Source organism: Camelus ferus, unplaced genomic scaffold, assembly GCF_009834535.1.
Source record: "Camelus ferus isolate YT-003-E unplaced genomic scaffold, BCGSAC_Cfer_1.0 contig2569, whole genome shotgun sequence".
Classification (NCBI taxonomy): domain Eukaryota; kingdom Metazoa; phylum Chordata; class Mammalia; order Artiodactyla; family Camelidae; genus Camelus; species Camelus ferus.
This window is the reverse complement of record NW_022588170.1, coordinates 7,436-21,168: the sequence shown is the minus strand read 5'-3', so window position 1 is coordinate 21,168 and position 13,733 is coordinate 7,436. Positions and strand designations below refer to the sequence as shown.

The 13,733-nt window shown below is 38.4% G+C and overlaps 1 long non-coding RNA gene across 1 annotated transcript; it reads right to left on the bottom strand.

Moving 5' to 3' along the window:
* Positions 1 to 1,402: 1,402 nt before the first annotated feature.
* Positions 1,403 to 8,379, bottom strand: LOC116662501. The gene is made up of 3 exons (XR_004318463.1): positions 8,369 to 8,379; positions 3,467 to 3,471; positions 1,403 to 1,771 (listed from the first exon to the last, which is right to left on the bottom strand). It is a non-coding gene; the product is annotated as an uncharacterized LOC116662501 (long non-coding RNA).
* Between the last annotated feature and the right edge of the window lie 5,354 nt (positions 8,380 to 13,733).

Genomic DNA, 13,733 nt, shown 5'->3' with positions numbered 1-13,733 from the left:
AGTTCACAGTGCTTCTCCCCACGACCAACTCTCACCACACACACACACACACACCACACAACCACACACACACAACACACACACCACACACACACACCACAGGCAAATGCACATAGATCCTAAAATGACCATCTACCTTCTGATCAGAAAAAGATAAAGATATGTGCTCACACCACCTAACAACACACATAATAACTTCTTAATACTTCAGCTCTATGAGCCTCTGAAGTTCCCCTCACTTGCGCTCACCATCATCTAACAGAAAGAAATCATAAACAATACTTCAAGTTTGATTCATTACAGTTCCTCTAAGAACTTATATTATTGCAAGTGTGAGAAGAATATAAAATTCAATTTCAGATGGAGTTTTTGGCTCAGTAGTTTTCATGGTTAAAAGCTTCCCCTGACTACACAAAATATTGGCTCTACTTTTCTCGTTCTGTGCTTTCTGTCCCAACTAAAATTTCCCTATACATCTCGTTATTTTGGATTTCAGTCAGTGGCCTGATAATGCATTTTGTAGAAAGTTTGATTGTTCCTACAGATCGCTATCTATTGATGAGCATTTTATTCTTTTAGTATTAAGTAGAACAACTGACTTCCAATCTACAGCTTTTCCTGTAACTGGAGAAACAATAAAGCTTATACTGACGTCACTCACCAATACACTACCAGACTCACAGCTTGTCCTGACCGCACTCTGACCTCCTCTAGTCAGTGTCCAGAAAAATCAAGCCCACACACGTGTGGATGTGACTCTATAGGGCCAGCACGCCCACCTTCTCCATTTACTTACTCTCAGTTGTCACTACTTTCCTATATTTGACCTAGAAGTTGCCCTCCTCCTACCCCTACCCTGAGCATTTCAGAAGAGTAACCTAAAAACTAAACTCTTCATGGCACAAACTGTAATCGCATTACTAGTAGCCATAAGGTTAGCCTATGAATGAATTTAAAAGGATTAGAATGAACGTATGATAATTACTTTAAACAAAACATTTTGACTCATAAAACTGTAATTAACTTCATAATTATCAAATGGCATTAGTCTATATTACTATCCTCTTTGCATTTACAGTATCCTATATGGATACTAATATATAAATCACACTTAATATCCCAATTACTATGCTCAGATGGCACAATATCATCATTTTTCATTACAGCCGCTGTCACCACGCTCAGCACCCATTCTACGTGAGCTGGCATAACACCTGCCATCAGTGCTCCCCGCCTGTGCGGCTGCACCGGGACCGTCACTAACAGCTGTGGGATCCAGCGCCTGTGGTACTGATTATGTACAAAATCTTAACCTTCTCCAAGGCTAAAACTCATTATTCCAAACTTATAGTAATACAATTAACATGATTACCAAAATTATATCCTCTGAATTAACACTAAACCTTATGTCCTATTAACCAGCCTTATCAGCTCACTCTTCCTGAATCAACTGACACTAGCCTTCACTTTTCACTAGCCTTCCTCTCTGTTAGTGCCTCCACTTGCATCAATGTCTCTTCTCCCACCAGCACACACAGCCAGCCGATTTCATCCATCCCAGCAATCATTAATCCCCAAAACTGTATCATCACAAATAACTTCTTACAAACATCCTTAGACTTTCACACTTCACAACTGACCACATTCTATAGTTTAATCAAAACAACATTAGTCAAAACCCTAATTATTTACTACCCACTGAGAAAATCAGACAAGATGATTAAATTCAGGACTCTGTTTCTTACAGTATGTACTCCTTGGATCACTTCCACTTGTCACTGCACTAATTTTACCCAGAATCTTGTAGGTTCCTTACATTTTATAATAATTCAACACTAAACTCAGGCAGCATCCATTTCTTAATCTGGTGTTTCCCCATGACTGACACGTGTAAGAGAATTTATGGTAAATATGCCCCTTTAGGATCTGCTCCTTTGGTTCCCAAGAGCATAACTGGAGTTTGCATTCCTGGACCCAGAGCACCTGCAGTCATGCTGCTCACACTAGGCAGCTGGGGAACATCACGCATTGTATTCAAGCCCTTGGAAAATCAGACGGCATGTCCTGTCCTTGTGACCATCTTTGTGAGGAGTAATCACAACAAGCCCCATCTGTGCCAAACAGACTTACAACCACTCCCCACAAGGCCCTCCACCAGCCACACACACTAGGAGCTGTGGGCATCCGTGCGCAGACAGCGTGAGGTCCTAGCAGTGCTCCAGCCCTGACAACCACCCGCGCCTTACGTCATGGTCTGAAACACGCGTCAGGCACCCAGGCACGGGGTTCAGCACTGGGAGGAGGAGCCCCCTCAGCTGGGGTGAAAACCAGCAGGCTTGCTGGAGCACTGTAAGAAACTGAGTCCCTGCTCTTGAAGAGCCTGTGCAGAGGCTTGCTGATTCCCCATCACAGCAGGGAAACAGCAGGCTGAACACTGCCTGGGGCTCTGGCCAGGTTGCAGGGGTGGCTCAGGCGGGCCCCCTGGACTCCCCCAGGCTCCTGGCCCCACCCTCCTTGTTCGGTGCTGCTCCCCACTCAGGTGGAGGCTTCCACTGCCAAACCGCTCAAGCCGCCCAAGCCGCCCAAGCCGCTCGCCGCCCAAGCCGCTCGAGCCGCCCAAGCCGCCGCTTCCCCCGCCGCCTCCCAAGCAGCCACTGCTCCGAGATTGCGGCGCCAAAATCAGCGGAAAAACGGAGCTCGAATGTAGCACAGACAAGGTAGCTGTTGGTTTACATACATACATAACCTGATTTAATTACTCAACTGAGGAAGAATGTATTTTCTTGTGGGTCTGTGTATTCTCAAATTCTTAGGGCAATTTAAAAAAAATGACAGACTACTTCTCTAGTCTTTATCTAGTTCCGATAGTAGACTTCGATGGCCTTTATTTACTTACTCATTCATTTAACAAGTGTAATTTAGTGGGGATCTATTTCCAAGTATGCATTTTACAAGATACTTATGACTTGGGAAATGGAAGTGCTTCCTTATTCTGGTCTGGTTCCCTAAGTAAATGTTTAAGATAAACCAAAAAGGGAATATAAGAAGGAGTATAAGAGTATAAAGGAATATATTATTATTTTTCTTTGATTTCATATCAGATTTATAAGAAGTTGCTCTAGATCTGAGGAAGTATAATGAATTAAACTTCTTCAGTTGGTTTAGAAGGCCTAATTATGTATTTTTCTTGACTTTGTTTCATAAATTTTTAATTATCAAAAGAATTACGTATTTTCCTCCTTTTCTTACTTGTAAATTCCTATGGTTTTGAATGAATCTGAAACCTCAAAATTAAACACACATACTACTACGGTTAATATTTTGCCTGACCCTTTTCCAAATAAATTGAAGAATCTACCAAGAAAGATATTTTTTCCCACAGGTACTTTTGATTTGCTCTCTCTTCTTATTTATTTCAATTGGCATTATCAGATTCTAGACCTCAGAAGAAGTTTTACTTTTCCACTCAGACTTGGAATTTCTTTCAAATTTAACAAGATAATTCTTGGTGAAATCATTTAAATGTTCTAGGTAAAGTCTATAATATACAGTAGATTCACATTAAACTAAATTTATTTCTTTTTACTTCATTCAACTGTTAAAATCATTAAAGAAGAAATTTAAATGATATAAACAAATTTTATTTAACACTTCATGAAGTGGACTGTCATATTGCAGAGAACTGCAAAATGGGCAGAAGGCAAGAAATTTTTATAGGATCAAGAATAAAGAGCAAGGAAGAGGAAAATAGAAAATATCTGATTGGCTGAGGCTACACAACTTTTAGGTGAGAAGACCCAGAGGTCTACCCATATAAGGAAGTACTAAGCATATAAGGAAGACAAAGGATAATTTGGACTTAAAAAAACACCAAATTTATTTTTATAAAATGACACAATAGAGATAATTGTAAAATACAGAATAGAAAAAATGTCTACAAATGTTTGACAAATATATCTAGAATATACAGATACATTCAGCAATAATATCCAGACCTCAGAATCATAGTGTTGAGTTAAGAGAGTAGGAAATAGAATAAGGCATCATTTAGTTAACTTAAAGTACGTATAATTACAAAAGATATTTAAAAGAAAATTGTAAGGGTTTCAAACATCTCAGTAAAAGTGAGTGGGATGAGAATGGAGATCAAGAAAGGAAAGAAAGTCAAATGAAACAAGGGATTGGATTTCCACAAACAGTAAAACAATGAGCTGCTGAGCTGCAAACCCAAGATGTGCTTAGTCCTGCCCTGAAAATTGAAGGAGGTCAAATGAAACAATCAATCAAGAAAATAAGACACCTTGGTGGGAGTTAATTAGAAAATAAATACATTGATTTTTTTTCAGAATTTTACTATGACGTCAACTCTTTTGCTTCAATTCTTTTTGCTGCCTGTTCCTCTTCCACAGTTTTAATACACCCTGAAGGCTGAGAGGGTTAACTACATAACTAGAAATAATTTAGAGAGAAAGAGTCATTGAAATATAAAAAGGAAACATCCTGCATCACTCTGAGCATTTTTTATGGCAGTGTAAATTCTCTTCATTCAAAAAGCATCTTTTAATATTTTAATTAGGATACTGTGTTCTATGAAAGAAACATCGGATTTTAGGAATGCAAATGAGGGTGCGTTATGAAACAAAGATGCAGAATTTAAAAGGTAATATGCCCTTCAGCAAGCAGCAGTAAAGAGAAAGGATGTTGGGAAGGATCAAGGAAATATTGTGATTTTTGAAATGAAAATTGTACTAGCATTTTTCAAATTTAGCAGTTTGACAAGGCTAATGACAGTTGTAGTACACTTCTAGTTTAAAATGCAAGAATTATCTTTGGCTAATAAACAAGAAATCAATCCAACAGGATGTGCTTATTAGCATTAACTAGGACCCTGTATAGTTTCATGATAGCACCTCCCTCTGGCGAAGTAGGTGTGCAGGATTCCATTCAGTTGCTGTCTGGGCTCCCTTCTTCTCCCCTTTCCCTTTTTTTTTTTTTTGCTCTTGCTAGGAAACAAAGAAGACATTAATTGCAGATTCAGCTATAAAATATAGCTGAATTTTAGTTTTCCCATTTTAAACACGAAGGAATTGAGCCTCTGAAAGGTTAAGCAGTTGGCCAAGTGACAGAGCTGGGACTAAAATCCAGGACTGCAGTGAAAGCTCACATTCTCAAGAATGAGACTGCATTGCTGTAGAACTGGAACATAGGACTTCCTCATTCCTAAAGGAGAATTTTGGACACATCTTCTTTAAAATTAAATTTGTGTTGTTTCTTTGTTTCTAACAGGAAAGGAAACCTGCCTAGAAGAAAAACTTCAAAAGAGCCGTGATTTTCTGTCTCAATCAGGATGGGATGCATTGCTGGGAAAGTATTGTGTGAACTATTTTCTTAAGTTTAAAAAAAGGAAAAATAAGGTCAATGCTTGTCCATAGTCCAGGCTACTTGCCAAGGCTGAGACTTTGGAATTAAGCAAGCTACCCATGCCTAGACTCCACACTCAGGCTCTCCTTCCTACTGAGAAGCTGTGGGTGTTGTAGACTTGATTGGGGATCGAGTTTGGCTAGCCCTGTGTCTTCCATATGCCTGAAAACCAGCCACAAACTCAACCAGTATTATCAGGTATCCCCTTAAGCTATCAGGAATTATGTGTTAAGATACTGTAGTGCACGTTTAAGCTACATTGAGCCATGATGCTGATGAAAGAACAAAGACTTAGGTCTTTACTGTGTCAGTTTCATCTTATTCACTAAAAAAACCAGCATGTTAACCAACATTCACGTCAGGACTAGGAGAGTCAGTGGTTAAACATTTAGGCGACAGGACAATCAATTATGTTTACCACAAATTTCATGTCCCACAATGTAGAAGACATATAGTCAAAATGAGAGATGTCCAGAAAGGAATATATATAAAAACAATAAAAGGACATCTTATAAAAAAAATCAGTTAAATGTACTTATGATGTCTTGTCCTGCAGATGATAAGATTCACAATGTATATTACAGTGCTTATCAAATAACTGAGGTCTTAAGACTTCCATGGTCCCAGTGGGTAGTCTCACACATGACTTTAGGCTAAAAAGGCACACACTTTTCACCTCAATCTTAGGAAGAATTTTCTAGCAGCCAGAACCACCTCAAGGTGATTATTTATGTTATGGTTTACACTGGGAGTTAATGCACTTCCTACTCCTGGGCAAACTGAGACATAAGCTTAATAAACATGTGATATGAAGCATCTAACTGAGAAAGCTTTCTAAAGCAGGTGAGTCTTTTTAGATCTTTCACAGTATTAAGGCCATGTGAGTCCAAGAATGAAGATATTTCTGAATATATTTATTTGATGTCACATCAATTTTATCTATTCATTCATTTAATATGTTGTAGATTTGTTTGTTTCATTTCAAACACAGTTCTAGGTCCTGATGAGAGAGTCAATAATAAGATGGGTAAAACCCCTGGCCTGCTTAAGCTGGGAAAGACAAATGATAAACATGAACAAATATTAAAATAATTTTAAATAATGATAAGTACTAAAAAGAAAAGAAATTAACAGTATGGGGGATAGAGAGCATTAAGGTGGAGGGAAGAAAGTTTGCTTTGGTTAAGATTATATGGAATGGGTGATCTTACACCCTCTCTGTGGAGATGATATTTAAACAAAGAACTGAATGGTCAAAAACAGTGAGCAGTGATAAAGGTGCCGGGTAAGAACAGGAAGCGAGAATATCCATTGTAAAGGTCCTGAAACAGCAGTGAGCAGTGCACACTTAAAACAAGGCTGTTATGGCAAGAAAGAGAAGAGTCCTCGTCAAGGTCAGGGAGGCAGTAAGGAAACATACGCGGCACAGGCTTGTGGGCAATGTGACGGAGCGTGGGCTTTATTCTAATTTCAGTGGAATATTGTTTTAAACAGGAGGTTGATGTGATTTAAATTATATTTTTAAAGATAAAGTGGCTTATGTTCTGAAATAATTCAGAAACAGATTTGAGAGTCAGGTGTAGGGAAAGATTGAGAAGTGAAGCTAGATTTGTTTTATTTATTTATACATGCAGCCAAATCAGTAAAATTCTCCTCTGCTGGACCTCTAGATCCTGGATACACATGCCCAGAGAATCTGCCAAGTTCAGCTTGGTGGGTATCTAAACTTTAGTCCTATAGCAGGGCTGCTGAAGCCCATCTGTTCTATGAGACCTTATGAAAATAAAATAAGATAATAGATGTAAAACCCCTGGTATGATCAATGCTCAATAAACATTAGCTAGTGTTATGGGTAGTAAACTACACATATTTTCCATTTCCTCCTCTGGAGTAAGTATCTCAACAAATTCATTCCTTTTCTTCGTAAAGCTGAATCAAACATAATAGGCATGTTTTAGGCAAATACCATGCATACCAGAAAAGAATATTTCAATGGCTATCTCATTCCTTCTCCATATAGAATATTGTTAAATAAGAATACTTAAGAAACTTATTTTATTTTTATTCAATTAATCAAATCCACTTAATATTATACTATCTTCTTTTAAAAATAGTTTAAAGAAACAGAATTCACACACACACAGACAACCACACACAAAGTGACAATATTGTCCACAATCCTGTCTTTCACAGATACTCGTTGTTAACATGTGGTTCTATATTGACTTTTGAGGCAGCCAATTATCCAAATGCTTCATCTAGGAAAAACTGCTTTATAATGGCTGCATACTTAATTGAATGAGTAAATTAAAGAATTTTCTAAAATATAATTGGAAATACTCTGACAAGAGGAAGATAAATGCTAAGTATTGCCTGTCACAAATAGAAACATTTTTAAAGGATGGCATCTAAAATATCGTGCAGAAACGTAGGTGCCGGTCATCTCAGTTGCTGTAAAGTAGGACAGGATAAAAGCCAACCCAGTGCATACACAGCATTTCAGATACCGTTGTACCACCACAGCCCTGCACAGTCCGCTGTCCAACTTAGCGGCATAGCCACGCCTCACAGAGTCAGAGTCAGGTTAGGTCTCAGTTTAGTTGGCCTAAAAGAGACATCATAACATGTCTCTCTCTCAATACGGACAAAGCTTTAACCCGAAGTGAATAATACACCAGTTAGTTGTAAATATGCTATTTTGACAGGAAGATAAGGCCTACTTGTTCATATATTATTCAACCCTCCTACATATTAACATACATGATCTCAATACATTTTATTCTAATAATTAGGATGTTTTCATTTCTTTAGATAAAACATCTGAGCTTCAGAACAGTTGAATGGTTTACTGAAAGTAACAGAATAAGCTGCAGGCCTTGAAATCATCTTTTCCTTTATTCATGTAACACAACACGCTCTAATGTCTTATATGAGAAACAATGGGCACAGAGCGCACGTTCTCCTTTAGACTGAAGAATGTGTTCGACTTGCAACCACACTGCTAGAAAAGCACTTAGCCATGTCCGTCCCCACCAGCCTTCTCCCACAGAAAATGTGTTCAGTGCTTCTGTGAGCCAAAAGCTGCCCTTCCTACCACAGCTTCAACATACTAGGTCAGAGTTCAGAAAACACTCGAAATTTTCAGTTATTGCCATTTTTATATTGTCTAGTGTTCTTTATACATATTCTCTACTTAAGTGCAAGTTATATTGGGTGCAAGAACCATCTTGTTTATTCTTTCTTTCTGAAAATGTCTCTGCTTTTCTCCTATCTTCTCACCCTATCTAAGTTCCTCCCTGTGCAGTGTTTGTGTTGCCTTTACCTGGTGGTCAGTCCAGTAGGGCTGGAGCAGAATGTAGGAGGAAGGAAAGATTAAGTGTTCGAAGCCTTTCCAAAGGAAAGCACTAAGGTCAAGGAGAAGGATGTGTGCACAAATCATCATCAGAGATGGGTTATACAGAATCAGTGTCTAATCTTAAAGTAATTGTTTGGAGCTGTGATTTGTGATAAACCAGAAATCAGTGAGGATGGAAGTGGAGTTCTCTTGATCAATTTTAGACATTAGTCTAATAAATCTCAGAGGATTTAAACATAACTTCAATATGTGCTTCCTTGGGTTTGTGGCATCATTTAAGGGGCCTAGTGATAACAAGTTGGCACAGAATATATGTTTAAAAAGCACGTGATGGGAAACCAAGTGCGATCTATCCTTCACAGCCACGTATTTCATCACCGGACGTGCAAAGGCTTACTGGCGTTTGCCCACCTTTCAGATAATGGAGCTTCTCCCACTTTTTAAATGATGGAAACTTTGCCTTCTCCAGCATTCTTCTAACATCATGTTCCTCTGCTCTTTTGGTGTCTGATGTCTCTCCTCAATCACCTATTATGCCTTCTATTTAAGCCATTAAATCCTTATTGTGTAATGGTCCTGGATACTTCTTTTGAGCTCCCATCCACCCATGATCCTTCTTGCCCTTGGTCTTTCCCCAACTCCTTCTCTCCTACTGACATCCAGTCCTTTTAACCTACCTGGTTCCTTGGCACAAAGAATGAAAATTAACCCAATGTACATTGGGCAACTAGAGGTCACCATCACATTTCAGTCTGACCATATGTTCCCAATCATTTAAGCCTCATGGACATCGGGGTATGATCACTTTCACAAATTTTTAATAATTTTCTTTCAGGAAAAACATTACAAACGAATAACTTTTTCACGTCTGGGTTTTGTTTGCAGGTAGTTTTCTGTCACTTTTGAGCATTAATCAGAAGATAAAATAGAGATGATTTTGCTCTACTTAGAATCAAGGAATAGTTTTAAAACCATCTGATATTGCATTCAAAGAGCCACATCTCCCAGTAAATTATTCCCCTTCCTTTAAAGGTTCATTTGTCATAAGTCAAGCAGCAGCAGCAAAACTGACTGCAACCAAAACTGTGACAACAAAACAGTCTTTTAACTGGTCCTTCCGCTTCCTTCCTCAAACCTCCTCTCACAAACTCCCCCGCCCTATCCCTGCCAAGGCTGCCATTATGCGGAGCTTCTGTTTACAAGACATTAGCATTTCCAGGCTTCTCATGCAGTAGGTGCAGGCACCTTAGGGTGGCCCCGCAGTTTGCCATTATGAGATCTAAGGCCCTTCACATACTTCATCCTGGTCATGTTAGGTAACTGTTTGTACCAACTATTATGTTGGGCTTCTGTGCTTTCAATCACTCCTCTATATCTGAGCAGGGCTCTGCCCCAAACACCTGTCCTCTTCTCTGCCCACCCAGATCCTCCCCATCTTTCACAGTTCAGTGGAGGCTTCATCACCTCTACAAAGTCCTTATGTTTGCCTAGAGGTGTTGTCCATTGTTTCCTTTGTGTTCTCAGTCTAATGTCCATAGCATATTTCTCCTGTAGCACACATTATACTGTAACTTTTAGCTTCCATGACAGTTCTCCTTAGACTGTAAGCTTCCTGAGAGCAGGTGGTGTGTCAGAAGTAACTTTGACCACAGCATTGACTACTGTACTTAAAACATTTAATAAACTCGATAGAAGTTTGTAGAATGAAGGTAGGACAGATAAAAAATAAATTTTGACAGAAAAAAGTATATGGAAATTAAGTGGACATTAAGAAAATGTGTCAAAAATCAACAGAGGAAGCTTTACCATGAAACTAGTACCCTTGCCCCCAGCACAGCCCCTGAGAGTGGGGAGAATTGCAGGAGTCACCAGGTATTCTAGGAGGGCAAGAATGACGCAGTGCAGCTGGCAAGTCCTTTGATGTATTTATGGTAGACTGCCAATGGGATCAGAAGCTCAAAAGCTGCACTAATTCTCTGTAACTTATTTTGCTTTAAACAGATTCTCATTTTCAACATGAATTTCACATTCAAAAATTGTTTGTCCTTTCTCTTAAGAAGAATCCCCCAATTTTATAAGCATCCAACTTCACAAAAAAACTCCATCTACTCCTGCTAATCAGACAGGAAAACATGAAAATGAGACTGAGATAAGCCAATAGGAAAGTTTCAGTCATCTGTCCACAAATTTCTCCTCTGTACAGAAATGGCATCCTGACCTCAACAAGATAACACTGTTGACCCCAATGTTCGTAGCAGCAAGATATACAATAGCCAGGACATGGAAGAACCTAACTGTCCAGCGACAGATGACTGGATAAAGAAGCTGTGGTATATTTATAAAATGGAATACTATTCAGCCATAAAAATGACAACATAATACCCTTCGCAGCAACATGGATGTCCCTGGAGAATGTCATTCTGAGTGAAGTTAGCCAGAAAGAGAAGAAAAAAATACCATATGATATCACTCATATGTGGACTCTAAAAAAATACAAAAGAAAAGGAAGATGACACATGAATTTAAATGTAAAACAGAAACAGACTCACAGACATAGAATACAAATTTGTGGTGCCTGGAGGGAAGTGGAGGGAAGGGACAGACTAGGATTTCAAGATTTATAGATACTGACAGGTACATATAGAATAGATAAACAAGTTTATACTGTATAGCACAGGGAAACATATTCAAGATCTTAGTATTTCACAGTGAAAAAGAATATGAAAATGAATATATGTATATTCATGTATGACTGAAGAATTGTGTTGTACACCAGAAATTGACACAATATTGTAAACTGACTATAAGTCAATTAAAAAAAGATAACATTGTTGACATAAAGCACACTGTGCAGGCTGAGACAGTGCAATTCAGACCTGGGTGTGTGTTATGCGTTAGCTTCATATGATGTCTTTGCTTGCTATACTCATTCTTACCTTGTTTAATTTAATTTTATCTTTAAATATCCATCTTCCTAATAACCTGGTGAACTATCCTAAGGGAAAGGCCATTTGCCATTCATGTTTATATTCAAGAGCAATTTCTTGGCAAAACTAAGTGAAAAATTGAGTTTTCTGGAATGGAGATCCCTGGAGAGGGATGGAAATGCACCGGAAGGGCAGCCTTGCTCATGTAAAATCTTTACCACATCAAACTTTCATTAGAGTCTGAAAGCACATAAAATGCTTTTCAGGAATAATTTCAATTTTAAACAATAATAATAAAAAGAACAGTATCTCACATCTGTGTGAAATATTCCCCAGGAGGATGGTAAACTGACCCATCAGAACTAATTCAGTGGAATTAGGAGATTAGAGATCAAGACATATAGAAAGGAAAAGAGAAGGAGGGGAAGGAGGAGGAGGAGCTGGAGGAGAAGTGGAGGAGGAATGCAGGAGAAGCTGCCAGTCTTCATCTCTAGAAACTCTATAGATGATCAGGGATTCAGGGATCTGTTTATAAGATAGGTTTTAAATCTACAAGGATTCAAAATCTCAGCAGACAGCTATGACAAATTTATAACAGAGTCAATTCACATTTGACGTAACAGTGTATGTTTGCAAAATCCAAAGATTTGGGACAATGGTTTAGAATACCGTGACTTTAAAGGAAACACATCTAGCTCACTTATCAGGATGGTGAAGACACAAGAATATCATGTTACACTGCCCTTGTGGCTTTATCTATGTGACTACATCAGGCTAGGGACTTCCTCAGTAAAGGGTATGATTCTGAAATAAAGTTTTATATTTTCATTTCCTCCGATATCATATTTGCTTTTTGAAATTTACTAACCTTGAATTGATAATATCCTAATTCTTAAAGGTTAATTCTTAAAGTAATGAAATTAGTCATATCTATCAGCTCAATTATCCATTACTTTAACAAAATACCCTGAGGATTAAGTGGTTAGAACAACTACCTTTTAATGCAGTTTATAATTTTGTAGGGAAGCAACTGATGCAGGGTGGGCAATTATTGGGCTCCGTGTGACATCAACAAGGGTCAGCTGGTTGTATCCAGTTGATGACTAGGGGAGTCTGATGGGTCCAATACAGCTTCACACCCACCTTCGGGATCTTAGCAAGGCTGAAAGGCTCAATTCCACTAAGCTTCTCTCTCTCTCTCTCTCTGTAGCCTCAAGGCTCCTCTCCCACGAAGTCTTTTTAAGATAGCTTGGACACACACTACAGCTTACAGCTCTTACAGTGAGGATTCTGAAAGATAAGACATGGAAACTACATCTCTTAAGGCCTTGGCCCAGAAATTGGTACGCTTCTGCCATATTTTACTGATAATAATTATTAGTTTTGTAATGATGATATTTTAATAAATTTTATTATTCCATTCTACAGTAATTGGTTGAAGGAGGCCTGTCTATGTATAAAAACAAATTAGTTCTTTATCTGCTTACTATTCCATCTAACTCAGTCAGCACACGATCTTTTGAAAACTGCTCTCTTGTTCTTTGAAAAATAAATACTGAAACACTTAAATGAAATGAAAGTTGACACCTCTGCAACTCTTTGTTTGGATTTGGAGTTGCATAGGGAAAAATAAGGTACATTTTCTTTGTCAGGTAAAAGCTGAAGAATATGAATTATGTTGATTCAAAATAGACATGTCATTTCTAACCTTCCAGTCTTCGCAGTCTGAAAAAAAAATTCAGCTAGTCACAAACACCCTCTTAACTGTATGTGTGCTCCACCTTAGCCTTGTATCCCCTCAGGTAACTCTCCGTGCTGATTTGTGCTGGTCGGACGGATTTCCACATATCAATAAAGGAAAGGTCAACCATAGTAGACTTGAACATGTATTTAATAGCCATATGAATAAATATCAATCTCTGGTAACCAAGAAAGTGCACGCTGAGGACATGATGAGAAACCATTCCACAATCATTTGATTGGAGAAAGCTAAGAAGCCTGATATTACCCACAGTCAAGGGGCTGTTTTA